Genomic DNA, 15316 nt, shown 5'->3' with positions numbered 1-15316 from the left:
CGCAGTGTCCTTTGCTGGGAAGGCTTTCTCTTTTTCATCGACCTTTATAATCCTCTTAGTTCTTTTTGTTGAGGGCTTAACTGCAGTTGAAGATGGCTTTGCCACTAATGCTCTTTTTGTTCCTCTCCTTGCTGTTGATTTGGGAGTAGCTTTCTCCTTGACTTTCTTGGTGGCCATCGTAAAAAAAAAAAAGGAAAGTACGTTAAAATGTCAAGGGTTAGAGCAAGGAAGAGAATAGGAAAGGTGGTAATCAATGAACAGCAAAGAAGAATGATGTTAACACATAGTCATGACTACATGTGAAAAGTCATCAATGGAAATATAGCAAGTGAATGGGATGACAGTTAAATGCAAGGTGTTTATTGGCATGCCGGCAAAGGCATGAGTAGCATAGATCAAGCATTCAATGTCTGAGGGTGATTACCAAGTCTTCCAAACTAACAATCTGTTTGTATTAACAATTATATATAATTAATAAAATAGAAAAAGGGTTTTGTAAAAAGTAAGCATTCAGAGTAGTAGATTAAAAGAAATCTGAAAATAGTGCACAATGCCATACGGGCTTTTTTCACAAACACTTAGCATGCATGGTAAATACGGTATAGAAAGTATTAAATTGAACATGCAAGCAACCCTTTAAGAAGTAATATTTAATTGTCAAACAATTTCTTAATAATTCACAAGCAAAATGTAGAAGAAAATAGATACTCAATTAAATTTCCAACACCAATTGAAGGAACAAAGAAAAAGAAAGAAAAAGAAAATATAGATAATGAAAGTAAAAAGAAACTAATTAAGAAAACATGAATAAAAGAAAAAGAAAAAAAATAATAAAAAAGTAAAGAAGGAAGAAGAAATAAACCTTGATAATGGATGTGAAAAAGAAAAAGGGAGATAGTGAGAAAGAAGGAAGAAGAAGGAAGGGGGGAAGAAAGAAGAAGTAAAAAGAAAAAGTAGGATTTGGGGAAGAAAAAAAAGATAAGATATTTGGCAGATTTAGATGAGTTGTGCGGCGCATGTGATGCGGACGCGTGGGTCACGCGTCCACGTGAATAGCGCTTAGGTGAAGTGACGCGGAAGCGTCAGTCACGCGGACGCGTGACATGGATTGTGCTGGTGGCGTGAGGGCAGCCTCGCGTTCGCACAACTCTCTGTGTGAACCTCATTTTGCCAAATTCTAGGGTGACGCAGTCGCGTGGTTGACGTGATCGCGTGAATGGCCATACGTAGAAAAAATGACGCAGATGCGTGGGGCACGCGTTCACGTGGCTCGGCTTGTGCTTCTAGCATGAGTCCAGCCCAACTCCAGCTCAACTCTCTACGATACACCCTTTTTACGTCGATATTTTAGGGCACGCGTTTGCGTGTGTGACGCGGACGCGTAGGAGGCCTTTTTCCCACATGGCGCGGACGCGCGGGCAACGCGGTCGCGTGGATCAAATTGTGCCATAGGCACACCTCCAGCCACGCTCTCGCATGACTCTCTGTAAAATCTCTTTTCTTCCTCGAGGCACATATGACGCGGACACGTCGGCGACGCAGTCGCGTCGCGTGCCCCTCTTTTTTTTTTGATGCAATATGCAAATGCAGATGCAAACTATAGGCACTGGTACTGAGATAAGTTATTGAAAAAGGAAATTGAGGAGAGGGGGAGGAACGATCATACTATGGTGGGTTGTCTCCCACCCAGCACTTTGCTTTAACGTCCTTAAGATGGACGCTCCACGAGCTCAGTCTTCTACTGTGGGTGGATCTTCCAAGAGGAAAATCTTTAGCTCCTGGTTTTTCGCCATCTTTTCGCCATGAAATAACTTCAAGCGATGTCCATTTACCTTTATAAGTTTGGAACTTGAAGGATGGCTCATGTGAAAGACTCTGTATGGCTCCGCCCTCTCTACTCGATAGGGACCGTCCCCTCTGGATCTCAGCTTGCCTGGCATGAGCCGCAATCTGAAGTTGTAAAGGAGGACTAAGTCCCTAGGTTGAAACTCTCTTCTCTTGATGTTCTTATCATGCACAGCTTTCACCTTCTCTTTATACATCCTGGAGTTTTCATAAGCTTCTAGGCAAAGCTTCTCTAATTCTTGCAGTTGCAACTTCCGTTCAGCTCTGGCTTTCTCATATTCCATGTTGATCTCTCTCACCGCCCAGAATGCTTTGTGTTCTATCTCTACTGGGAGGTGACAGGCTTTTCCATAAACCAAGCGGAAGGGACTCATTCCTATAGGCGTCTTGTATGCAGTCCGATATGCCCAAAGTGCGTCTTGTAGCTTGGCGCTCCAGTCCTTCCTATGAGGCTTGACTATTTTCTCCAGGATACGCTTTATTTCTCTATTTGACACATCCGCTTAGTCTGCGGGTGGTATGCTGTGGCTACTTTGTGAATAACGCCATGCTTCTTCAATAGGGTGCTCAGTCTCCTATTACAGAAATGGGTACCTTGATCGCTCACGATTGCTCGTGGTGATCCAAAGCGACAGATAATATGGTTTCTAACAAAAGAGACAACAGTGTTAGCATCATCGGCACGGGTAGGAATTGCTTCCACCCATTTAGAAACATAATCCATAGCTAACAATATGTATGTAAAACCGCTTGAGTTTGGAAACGATCCCATGAAGTCAATGCCCCAAACATCAAAAATCTCACAGAACAACATAATTTGTTGGGGTATCTCATCCCTCTTGGATATGTTACCAAACCTTTGGCATGGGGAACAAGATTTACAAAAAGTAGTAGCATCTTTAAAAAGAGTGGGCCACCAGAATCCACAGTCTAGGATTTTTCTAGCTGTCCTTTGAGGACCAAAATGTCCACCACTCTCAGATGAGTGGCAGGCCTCTAAAATGGACTGGAATTCTGATTGAGGCATACATCTCCTAATTATCTGGTCAGCACCATACCTCCACAGATAGGGGTCATCCCATATATAATATTTGGACTCGCTTTTCAGCTTGTCCCTCTCGTGCTTAGTAAAATTTGGAGGGAAAGTATGGCTAACTAGATAATTAGCTACAGGTGCATACCAAGGAACTACTTCAGATATTGCATGCAAGCTGTCAAAAGGAAAAGCATCATTGATAGGAGCGGAGTCATCCTTAATGTGCTAAAGGTGACTCAAGTGGTCTGCTACTAAATTCTGAGAACCACTCCTATCCTTAATTTCTAAATCAAATTCTTGTAGCAGCAATATCCATCGTATTAGCCTTGGTTTGGACTCATTTTTGCCTAATAAATATTTAGAGCTGCATGGTCTGAGTACACTACCACCTTAGTACCAAGTAAATAGGCTCGGAATTTATCCAGAGCAAAAACAATAGCCAAAAGCTCTTTCTCAGTAGTAGTGTAATTAGACTGACCAGCATCTAATGTCTTGGAAGCATAAGCAATTACGAAAAGATCCTTACTTGCATACTGGGCTAGTGCTGCTCCCACAGCATGGTTGGAAGCATCACACATAATCTCAAAGGGCTGGCTCCAGTCTGGTCCTCTCACAATTGGAGCTTGAGTTAAGGCGATCTTTAGCTTGTCGAACGCCTCTATACAATCCTCACTGAACTCGAACTCAATATCTTTCTACAAAAGTCTGGATAAGGGCAGTGCTACCTTACTGAAGTCCTTGATGAACCACCGGTAGAAACCTACATGGCCAAGGAACGAATGAACTTCCCTCACGGAGGAGGGGTAAGGCAGACTAGAAATGACATTTACCTTTGCCGGATCTACAGAAATACCAGTGTTAGAGATAACATGTCCTAGTACAATACCTTGTTTGACCATAAAATGGCATTTTTCAAAATTTAAAACAAGGTTTGAACTAACACACCTGTCTAACACTCTAGATAGACTATCCAAGCAAAGATTAAAGGAATCACCGTATACGCTAAAATCATCCATAAAAACCTCCAGACAGTTCTCAATAAGATCAGAGAAAAGACTCATCATACACCTTTGGAAAGTAACTGGTGCATTGCACAAGCCAAATGGCATTCTCTTATAAGCATAAGTCCCAAAAGGACATGTAAAAGTAGTCTTTTCCTGATCTTCAAGAGCTATATGAATCTGGAAATAGCCTGTGTAACCATCTAAAAAGCAATAATGTGATTTACCTGACAGGCAATCCAGCATTTGATCAATGAATGGCAGGGGGTAGTGATCCTTACGAGTGGCCTGGTTGAGGCGCCTGTAATCAATGCAGACCCTCCAGGCGTTCTGTACTCTGGTTGCTATGAGCTCTCCATGCTCATTCTTCACTGTAGTGACTCCAGACTTCTTGGGCACCACTTGTACTGGGCTTACCCATTCATTGTCTGAGATGGGGTAGATGATATCTGCCTCAAGTAGTCTGGTCACTTCCTTTTTGAAAACCTCTAAGATAATGGGATTCAGTCTTCTCTGGGGTTGACGAACAAGCCTTGCTCCCTCTTCTAAAAATATTCTGTGCTCACAAACTTGAGGGTTGATGCCTACTATGTCTGCCAAGCTCCACCCAATTGTCTTCTTGTGTCTCCTCAGCAGACTAAGTAACTGCTCCTCTTGTTGAGAAGTGAGTTCCCTTGCAATGATTACTGGGAGCTTCTGATCATCCTCAAAGTAAGCATACTTTGCCCAAGTTTAGATGACAGAAACTGGCGTTCAACGCCAGCTTTCTGCCCTATTCTGGCGTTAAACGCCAGAAACAAGTTGCAAATCAGAGTTAAACGCCAGAAACAGGTTACAACCTGGCGTTTAACTCCAAAAGAAGTCTCTACACATGAAAGCTTCAATGCTCAGCCCAAGCACACACCAAGTGGGCCCTAGAAGTGGATTTCTGCATCATTTACTTATTTTCTGTAACCCTAGCTACTAGTTTAGTATAAAAACTACTGTTAGTGATGTATATTATATCTTTTGATCATGTTTTGATTATTGAACCCTCTTTGGGAGGCTGGCCATTCGGCCATGCCTGGATCATTATCACTTATGTATTTTCAATGGTAGAGTTTCTACACACCATAGATTAAGGTGTGGAGCTCTGCTGTTCCTCATGAATTAATGCAAAGAACTATTGTTTTTCTATTCAACTCAAGCCTATTTCTTCTCTAAGATATTCATTCGCACACAAGAATATGATGAATGTGATGATTATGTGACGCTCATCACCATTCTCACTTATGGACACGTGGCTGACAAATACTTCCGTTCTACATGAAAACAAGCTTGAATGCATATCTCTTAGCCTCCTGATTTACGATCAGAGTCTTTGTGGTATAGGCTAGATTATTGGCGGCCATTCTTGAGATCTAGAAAGTCTAAACCTTGTCTGCGGTATTCTGAGTAGGATCTGGGAAGGGATGGATGTGACGAGCTTCAAACTCGCGAGTGTTGGGCGTAGTGACAAACGCAAAAGGATTACTGGATCCTATTCTAGCATGATCGAGAACCGACAGATGATTAGCCGTGCGGTGACAGTGCATTTGGACCATTTTCACTGAGAGGACGGGAAGTAGCCATTGACAACGGTGATGCCCAACATACAGCTTGCCATAGAAAGGAGTATGAAGGATTGGATGGAGGCAGTAAGAAAGCAGGGATTCAGAAGGAACAAAGCATCTCCATACGCTTATCTGAAATTCTCACCAATGAATTACATAAGTATCTCTATCTTTATTTTACGTTTTATTTATCTTTTAATTATTAAAACTCTATAACCATTTGAATCCGCCTGACTGAGATTTACAAGGTGACCATAGCTTGCTTCAAGCCGACAATCTTCGTGGGATCGACCCTTACTCACGTAAGGTTTATTACTTAGACGACCCAGTGCACTTGCTGGTTAGTTGTATCGGAATTGTGAAAAAGAACTAAGATTATGAATGTGCGTATTAAGTTTTTAGCGCCATTACCAAGGAATGAACAATCACGATTTCGTGCACCAAGTTTTTCGCGCCGTTGCCGGGGATTGTTCGAGTTTGGACAACTGACGGTTCATCTTGTTGCTCAGATTAGGTAATTTTATTTTAATTTTAAGCTTTTTATTTTTATTATTTTATTTTTATTTTCGAAAAATTTTCAAAAAAAATATTTTTATAAAATAAATAAATTATTCTATGGCTTCAGAATTTTTAAGAATGAATTCTAGAGTTTCATGATGATCTGTTGAAGTCTGGCTGGCTGTAAAGCCATGTCTAATCCTTTGGACCGAGGTTTCAACTATCGTTAGAGAAGAGCTTCTTTGTCTTTCTCAGCAATTTAGCTTTTGTATGTAATGATCTGCTAAAGCTTAGCTGGCTATTGGCCATGTCTAGTGTTTTGGACCGGAGCTTTCACTGAAAGCTTGGCTGGCTAGTAAGCCATGTCTAATTCCTAGACCGGAGTTTTAGACTAACATTGCATGATTCCTGGAATTCTCATTAAAAATTTTGAAATCCTTATTTTTCTTTTTGCAATTAATTTTCGAAAAATCCAAAAAAATTAATAAAATCATAAAAACCAAAAAAAAAAATTGATGTTTCTTGTTTGAGTCTATTGTCAATTTTTAAGTTTGATGTCAATTGCATCTTTTTTAATTTCATTAAAATTTTCGAAAACTCATGCATGGTGTTGTTCATAATCTTCAAGTTGTTCTTGATGATTTGCTTTGTTTGATCTTTGTATTTTTATGTTTTGTGTCTTTTCTTGTTTTTCATATGCATTTTCAATTTGTTAGTGTTTAAAGTTTGAAAATTTCTAAGTTTGGTGTCTTTCATATTTTTCTTTTCTTAAAAATTTTCAAAAATAAGTTCTTGGTGTTCATCTTGACATTCAAAATGTTCTTGGTGTTCATCTTGACATTCAAAGTGTTCTTGCATGCATCATGTGTTTTGATTCATAATTTTCATGTTTTGAGTCTTTTGGTTATTTTTCTCTTTCTTCATTAAAAAAAATTCAAAAATAAAAAATATCTTTCCCTTATTCTCTCATAAATTTTCGAAAATTTGGTTTGATTTAGTCAAAAAGTTTTTAAAATTAATTGTTTCTTATGAGTCAAATCAAATTTTCAGTTTAAAAATTCTATCTTTTTCAAATCTTTTTCAAAAATCAAATCTTTTTCATTTTTTCTTTCATATTTTCGAAATTTTCAAAATTTATTTTCAAAATCTTTTTCTTATTTCTATTTTGTATTTTCGAAATTAATGCTAACAATTAATGTTATTGATTCAAAAATTTTAAGTTTCTTACATGCCTAGTAAGAAAGGTTCAATCTTTAAATTTTAAAATCATATCTTTTTGTTTCTTGTTAGTCAAGTAATCAACTTTAATTTTCAAAATCAAATATTTTTAAATTTCTTTTTCAAATCTTTTTCAAAATAAATTTCAATCACATCTTTTTCAAAATCAATTACAAAATCTTTTCTAACCTCTTATCTTTTCAAAATTGATTTTCAAATCTTTTTCAATTAATCTTATCTTTTTTAAAACTACCTAACTAATTTTCTCTCTCTAATTTTCGAAAATCACTAACCTCTTTTTTAAAATTTCTTTTCATTAACTAATTATTTTAAATTTTAATTTTAATTTTATTCCTTTTCGTATTTTCGAATTATAACTAATATTTAAAATAAAAACAAAAATATTTTTATTTTATTTTATTTAATTTTCGAATTCTTCTCCCTCTCATCTCCTTCTATTTATTTATTTATCTACTAACACCCCTCTTTCACTCAAAAATTTGATCCCGCTCTTCCCCTCTGTGTTTGAATTCTTATCTTTTCCTTCTTCTATTCTTCTCTTCATATACTCATATAAGGAATCTCTATACTGTGACATAGAGGATTCCATATTTTCTTTTCTGTTCTCTTCTTTTTCATATGAGCAGGAACAAAGATAAGAACATTCTTGTTGAAGCTGATCCTGAACCTGAAAGGACTCTGAAGAGGAAGCTAAGGGAAGCTAAAGCACAACTCTCTAGAGAAAATCTGACAGAAATTTTCGAAAAAGGAGACATGGCCGAACCCAACAACAATGCAAGGAAGATGCTTGGTGACTTCACTGTACCAAATTCCAACTTACATGGAAGAAGCATCTCAATCCATGTCATTGGAGCAAACAATTTTGAGCTAAAGCCTCAATTAGTTTCTCTGATGCAATAGAATTGCAAGTTTCATGGACTTTCATCAGAAGATCCTTTTTAGTTCTTAACTGAATTCTTGCAGATCTGTGATACTATTAAGACCAATGGGGTTGATCCAGAGGTCTACAGGCTTATGCTTTTCCCATTTGCTGTAAGAGACAGAGCTAGAATATGGTTGGACTCTCAACCTAAAGATAGCCTGAACTCTTGGGATAAGCTGGTCACGGCTTTCTTAGCCAAGTTCTTTCCTCCTTAAAATCTTAGCAAGCTTAGAGTGGATGTTCAAACCTTCAAACAGAAAGAAGGCGAATCCATCTATGAAGCTTGGGAGAGATACAAGCAACTGACCAAAAAGTGTCCTTCTGACATGCTTTCAGAATGGACCATCCTGGATATATTCTATGATGGTCTATCTGAATTATCAAAGATGTCATTGGACCATTTTGCAGGTGGATCCATTCACCTAAAGAAAACGCCTGCAGAAGCTCAGGAACTCATTGACATGGTTACAAATAACCAGTTTATGTACACTTCTGAAAGGAATCCTGTGAGTAATGGGACGCCTCAGAGGAACGGAGTTCTTAAAATTGATAATCTGAATGCCGTATTTTCTCAGAATAAAATATTGACTCAGCAAGTCAATATGATTTCTCAGATTCTGAATGGATTGCAAGCTACATCCAACAGTACTAAAGAAGCATCTTCTGAAGAAGAAGCTTATGATCTTGAGAACCCTGCAATAGCAGAGGTGAATTACATGGGAGAACCCTATGGAAACACCTATAATCCCTCATGGAGAAATCATCCAAATTTCTCATTGAAGGATCAACAAAAGCCTCAACAAGGCTTTAATAATGGTGGAAGAAACAGGTTTAGCAATAGTAAGCATTTTCCATCATCCTCTCAGCAACAGACAGAGAATTCTGAGCAGAATCCATCTAGCTTAGCAAATATAGTCTCTGATCTATCTAAGGCCACTCTAAGTTTCATGAATGAAACAAGGTCCTCCATTAGAAATTTGGAGGCACAAGTGGGCCAGCTGAGTGAAGGAGTCACTGAAACTCCTTCTAGTACTCTCCCAAGCAATACAGAAGAGAAACCAAAAAGAGAGTGCAAGGCCATAACCTTACTTGGTGTGGCTGAACCCAGAGAGGAGGAGAAGGTTGTGAATCCTAGTGAGGAAGACCTCCTGGGATGTTCACTAACCAACAAGGAGTTTCTCTTTGAGGAACCAAAGAAATCTAAGGCTCATCTAGAGACCATAGAGATTCCATTGAACCTCCTTTTACCATTCATGAGCTCTGATGACTATTCATCTTTTGAAGAAGATGAAGACATTGTTCAAGGGCAAGTTGCCCAGTATTTAGGAGCAATCATGAAGCTGAATGCCAAGCTATTTGGTAACGAGACTTGGGAGAACGAGCTTCCATTGCTCATTAATGAACTAAATATCTGGGTTCAGCACATTTTACCTCAAAAGAAATAGGATCCTGGTAAATTCCTAATTTCCTGTAACATAGGCACCATGACCTTTGAGAAGGCTCTGTGTGACCTAGGGTCAGGCATAAACTTAATGCCACTCTCTGTAATGGAGAAACTAGGAATCTTTGAGGTACAGGCTGCCAAATTCTCATTAAAGATGGCAGATAAATCCATGAAACAGGCTTATGGACTAGTAGAGGACGTGTTAATAAAGGTTGAAGGCCTTTACATCCCTACTGATTTCATAATCCTAGACACTGGGAAGGATGAGGATGAATCCATCATCCTTGGAAGACCCTTCCTAGCCACAGCAAAAGCTGTGATTGATGTGGACAGAGGAGAGTTGGTCCTTCAACTGAATGAGGACTACCTTGTATTTAAGACTCAAGCTTCTCCTTCTGTAACCATGGAGAGGAAGCATGAAAAGCTTCTCTCACTGCCGAGTCAACCAAAGCCCCCACAGTCAAACTCTAAGTTTGGTGTTGGGAGGCCACAACCAAACTCTAAGTTTGGTGTTGAACCCCCACATTCAAACTCTAAGTTTGGTGTTGGGAGGTCCCAACAATGTTCTGAAACATCTGTGAGGCTCCATGAGAGCTCACTGTCAAGCTATCGACATTAAAGAAGCACTTGTTGGGAGGCAACCCAATGTTATTTAATTATATCTATTTATTTTCCATTGCTATTTTATGTTTTCTTTAGGTTGATGATCATGTGAAGTCACAAAAACTACTGAAAAATCAAAAATAGAATGAAAAACAGCATTAAAAATAGCTCACCCTGGAGGAAGAGCTTACTGGCGTTTAACGCCAGAAAGAAGCATCAAGCTGGCGTTAAACGCCAAAAACAAGCACCAGACTAGCGTTTAACGCCAGAACAGAGCATGAAAATGGCGTTTAACGCGAAGAATGGGAGAAAAGCTGACCTTTAACGCCAGAAACAAGCAGCAATCTGGCGTTAAACGTCAAGATTGCACTACAAGGGCGTTTACATGCCTAATAGGAGCAGGGATGATACATCCTTGACCCCTCAAAATCTGTGGATCCCACAGGATCCCCACCTACCCCACCTCTCTCTCTCCCCCTCCATCTCCTCCATTTTCTTCTTCTTCCCCTTCTTTCTTTCTTCTTTTGCTCGAGGACGAGCAAACCTTTTAAGTTTGGTGTGATAAAAGCATTGGTAAAAGCATTGCTTTTTTTTTCCATAACCATTTATGGCACCTAAGGCCGGAGAAACCTCTAGAAAGAGGAAAGGGAAGACAAAAGCTTCCACCTCCGAGTCATGGGAGATGGAAAGATTCATCTCAAGGGTCCATAGCTCAGTAGTATAGCATTTGACAGCACAACAAGAGAGCCCACTCATGGACCTCAACAAGAGCATGACGAATTCCCTCACCAAGAAATCCCTGAGATGCTTCAAGGGATACATTTTCCACACAACTATTGGGAGCAACTAAGGATAGGAGCACCAAAATCACTAGGGATGAAGCAACAGAGGCAAGGAAGAGACATAGAGGAGCTCAAGAACACAATTGGTTCTTCAAGAGGAAGAAGACGCCACCCTCACTAAGGTGGACCCGTTCCTTAATCTCCTTGTTCTTATTTTTCTGTTTTTCGTTTACTATGCTCTATGTTTATTTATGTTTATGTCTTTATTACATGATCATTAGTGTTTAAGTGTCTATGTCTTAAAGCTTTGAATGTCCTATGAATCCATCACCTTTCTTAAATGAAAAATGTTTTAATTACAAAAGAACAAGAAGTACATGATTTTGAATTCATCCTTGAAATTAGTTTAATTATTTTGATGTGGTGACAATACTTTTTGTTTTCTGAATGAATGCTTGAACAGTGTATATGTCTTTTGATATTGTTGTTCATGAATGTTAAAATTGTTGGCTCTTGAAAGAATAATGAAAAAGGATAACTGTTATTGATAATCTGAAAAATCATAAAATTGATTCTTGAAGCAAGAAAAAGTAGTGAAAACAAAAGCTTGCAGAAAAAAAAATTGGCGAAAAAATAATAATAAAGAAAAAGAAAAAGCAAGCAGAAAAATCCAATAGCCTTTAAAACCAAAAGGCAAGGGTAATAAAAAGGATCCAAGGCTTTGAGCATCAGTGGATAGGAGGGCCCAAAAGGAATAAAATCCTAGCGTAAGCGGCTAAACCAAGCTGTCCCTAACCATGTGCTTGTGGCGTGAAGGTGTCAAGTGAAAACTTGAGACTGAGCGGTTAAAGTCGAGGTCCAAAGCAAAAAGAAGAGTGTGCTTAAGAACCCTGGGCACCTCTAATTGGGGACTCTACCAAAGCTGAGTCACAATCTAAAAAGGTTCACCCAGTTATGTGTCTGTGGCATTTATGTATCCGGTGGTAATACTAGAAAACAAAGTGCTTAGGGCCATGGCCAAGACTCATAAAATAGCTGTGTTCAAGAATCAAAATACTGAACTAGGAGAATTAATAACACTATCTGAATTCTGAATTCCTATAGATGCCAATCATTCTGAACTTCAAGGGATAAAGTGAGATGCCAAAACTGTTCAGAGGCAAAAAGCTACTAGTCCCGCTCTTCTAATTGGAGCTAAGTTTCAATGATATTTTGGAATTTATAGTATATTCTCTTCTTTTTATTCTATTTGATTTTCAGTTGCTTGGGGACAAGCAACAATTTAAGTTTGGTGTTGTGATGAGCGGATAATTTATACGCTTTTTGGCATTGTTTTTACATAGTTTTTAGTATGATTTAGTTAGTTTTTAGTATATTTTTATTAGATTTTAATTAAAAATCACATTTCTGGACTTTACTAGGAGTTTGTGTGTTTTTCTATAATTTCAGGTAATTTCTGGCTGAAATTGAGGGACTTGAGCAAAAATCTGATTCAGAGGCTGAAGAAGGACTGCAGATGCTGTTGGATTCTGACCTCCCTGCACTCAAAGTGGATTTTCTGGAGCTACAGAAACCAAAATGGCACGCTCTCAATTGCATTGGCAAGTAGACATCCAGGGCTTTCCAGAAATATATAATAGTCTATACTTTGTCCGAGTTTAGATGACGCAAACTGGCGTTCAACGCTAGCTTTCTGCCCTATTCTGGCGTTAACCGCCAGAAACAAGTTGCAAATCAGAGTTAAACGTCAGAAACAGGTTACAACCTGGCGTTTAACTCCAAAAGAAGTCTCTAAACATGAAAGCTTCAATACTCAGCCTAAGCACACACCAAGTGGGCCCCAGAAGTAGATTTCTGCATCATTTAATAATTTTCTGTAACCCTAGCTACTAGTTTAGTATAAAAAATACCGTTTGTGATTTATTTTATATCTTTTGATCATGTTTTGATGATTGAACCCTCTTTGGAAGGCTGGCCATTCAGCCATGCCTAGACCATTATCACTTATGTATTTTCAATGGTAGAGTTTCTACACACCATAGATTAAGGTGTGGAGTTCTGCTGTTCCTCATAAATTAATGCAAAGTACTATTGTTTTTCTATAAACTCAAGCTTATTTTTTCTCTAAGATATTCATTTGCACACAAGAATATGATGAATGTGATGATTATGTGACGCTCATCACCATTCTCACTTATGAACGCGTGCCTGACATACACTTCCGTTCTACATGAAAACAAGCTTGAATTGATATCTCTTAGCCTCCTGATTTACGATCAGAGTCTTTGTGGTATAGGCTAGAATTATTGGCGGCCATTCGTGAGATCCGGAAAGTCTAAACCTTGTCTGTGGTATTTCGAGTAGGATCTGGGAAGGGATGGCTGTGACGAGCTTCAAACATGCGAGTGCTGGGCATAGTGACAGACGCAAAAGGATTACTGGATCCTATTCTAGCATGATCGAGAACCGACAGATGATTAGCCGTGCGGTGACAGCGCAGTTATACCATTTTCACTGGGAGGACGGGAAGTAGCCACTGACAACGGTGATGCCCAACATACATCTTGCCATAGAAAGGAGTATGAAGGATTGGATGAAGGCAGTAGGAAAGCAGGAATTCAGAAGGAACAAAGCATCTCCATACGCTTATCTGAAATTCTCACCAATGAATTACATAAGTATCTCTATCTTTATTTTACGTTTTATTTATCTTTTAATTATTAAAACTCTATAACCATTTGAATCCGCCTGACTGAGATTTACAAAGTGACCATAGCTTGCTTCAAGCCGATAATCTTCGTGGGTTCGACCCTTACTCACGTAAGGTTTATTACTTGGATGACCCAGTGCACTTGCTGGTTAGTTGTATCAGAATTGTGAAAAAGAACTAAGATTATGAACGTGCGTATTAAGTTTTTAGCGCCGTTACCATGGAATGAACAATCACGATTTCGTGCACCAACCCCTAATGGTTACGTTAACTATGCACTGTCCTGGGTTACTACATTTTTCAGGTATATCCCCCATTAAAGCAGATATGGAACTACCTAAAGGAATAGTTTCTAATTCATTAATCTTATCCTTATGTATGCATAGATCCTTTAGAAATTTTTCATATTTAGGTACTTGCTGAATAACATCAAAAAGGAGAACAGTTACCTCAACCTTTTTGAAGATTTCTACCATTTTAGGGTCAAGTTCCATCTGTTTCCTAGATTTCCTTGCAAGGTGTGAAAATGGGATAGGGATAGCGTCTCTTACGACTTTTGCTTCTTTTGGTTCTCCATTCCTTGGTTGAACTGCTTCTTCTTCAACCATGTCTTGTATTTCATCTTCCTCTTCCACATCCTCCACTTAAACCATGTCTGCATTTGGGGTGTGTTCCTGTGGGCTTGGCTCCTCCTGATTCCTCTCTTGCAGTGTGGTTCTGGACCTTAGGGTGATGGCATTGATGCCACCCTTTGGATTGGGTAAGGGTTGAGAAGGAATTCCACTGGAGCTTGCAGGTTGAGTGTTAGAAGTGCTGGATGATCCCATCTGAGAGACGAGAGCTTGTATAGCGGATGTTAGACTGTTGAGTGTACCTTCCATGTTCTTTTGTCCTTGTGCAATAGACTGAAGTAACCCGTCATTGGAAGAGGAGGGGTAAGTGATTTGAGGGACCTGCTGTTGGTTGTTCTGAGGTGCTTGGGCTTGCCTTAGGTGAGGTGCTCTGTAAGACTGGTTCTGGTTCTACTGTCTGTTGTTGTTATTATTGCACCTCTGATTTTCCTGGTTGTCTCTGCCTCCTCTGTTATAGTTGTCCCTCCAGCCATGGTTGGAATTATCTCTCCAGCTATGGTTGGAGTTGTCTTGCCAACTCTGGTTATAGTTCCCACCTTGGTTGTAGTTGCCGCCTTGTTGGTAGGAGCTTTGATTTGGGCGGTCATAGAAATTGTGAGTGGCTGCCAAGGTGTTGTCCTTTTGTTGGAGCTGTGGACACTCATCAGTATAATGACTATAATCAGCGCATATCCTGCATACCCTCTGAGGAACCAGTTGTTGACTATGTTAGGGTGAGGGAGGTTGAGACTGTTGTTGATTCAGGTTTATTTGCTTCAGTAGATTGGTCACCTCTCCCAGAGCTTTAGTGAAAGTAGCAGTCTCACCACTAGAGGACACCTCCGCAACAATCTTAGGATGGTTGGTCTTGTGTCTAGTGTTCTGGGTAGATTCAACCAGATCAGCGATCAGCTGCCACGCTTTTGTCGCCGTCTTGTACTTCTTCAGAGAGCCATTACTTGCAGCATCTAATGTAGTTTTATCTTGAGGCTTCATACCTTGTGTAAAGTAACTGATCAACACCATCTCATCA

The 15316-nt window shown here is 39.2% G+C and overlaps 1 non-coding gene across 1 annotated transcript; it reads right to left on the bottom strand.

The window, feature by feature from the left end:
* Nucleotides 1-8357: 8357 nt before the first annotated feature.
* On the bottom strand, nucleotides 8358-8465 carry LOC148567674 (small nucleolar RNA R71). The gene has a single exon (XR_015881948.1). It is a non-coding gene; the product is annotated as a small nucleolar RNA R71 (small nucleolar RNA).
* Between the last annotated feature and the right edge of the window lie 6851 nt (nucleotides 8466-15316).

The sequence above is a fragment of the Arachis ipaensis genome, chromosome B4, assembly GCF_059453495.1.
Source record: "Arachis ipaensis isolate K30076 ecotype BB chromosome B4, ASM5945349v1, whole genome shotgun sequence".
NCBI lineage: Eukaryota > Viridiplantae > Streptophyta > Magnoliopsida > Fabales > Fabaceae > Arachis > Arachis ipaensis.
Note: the sequence above shows the minus strand (reverse complement) of the source record. Positions and strands in the feature narration are given on the sequence as shown.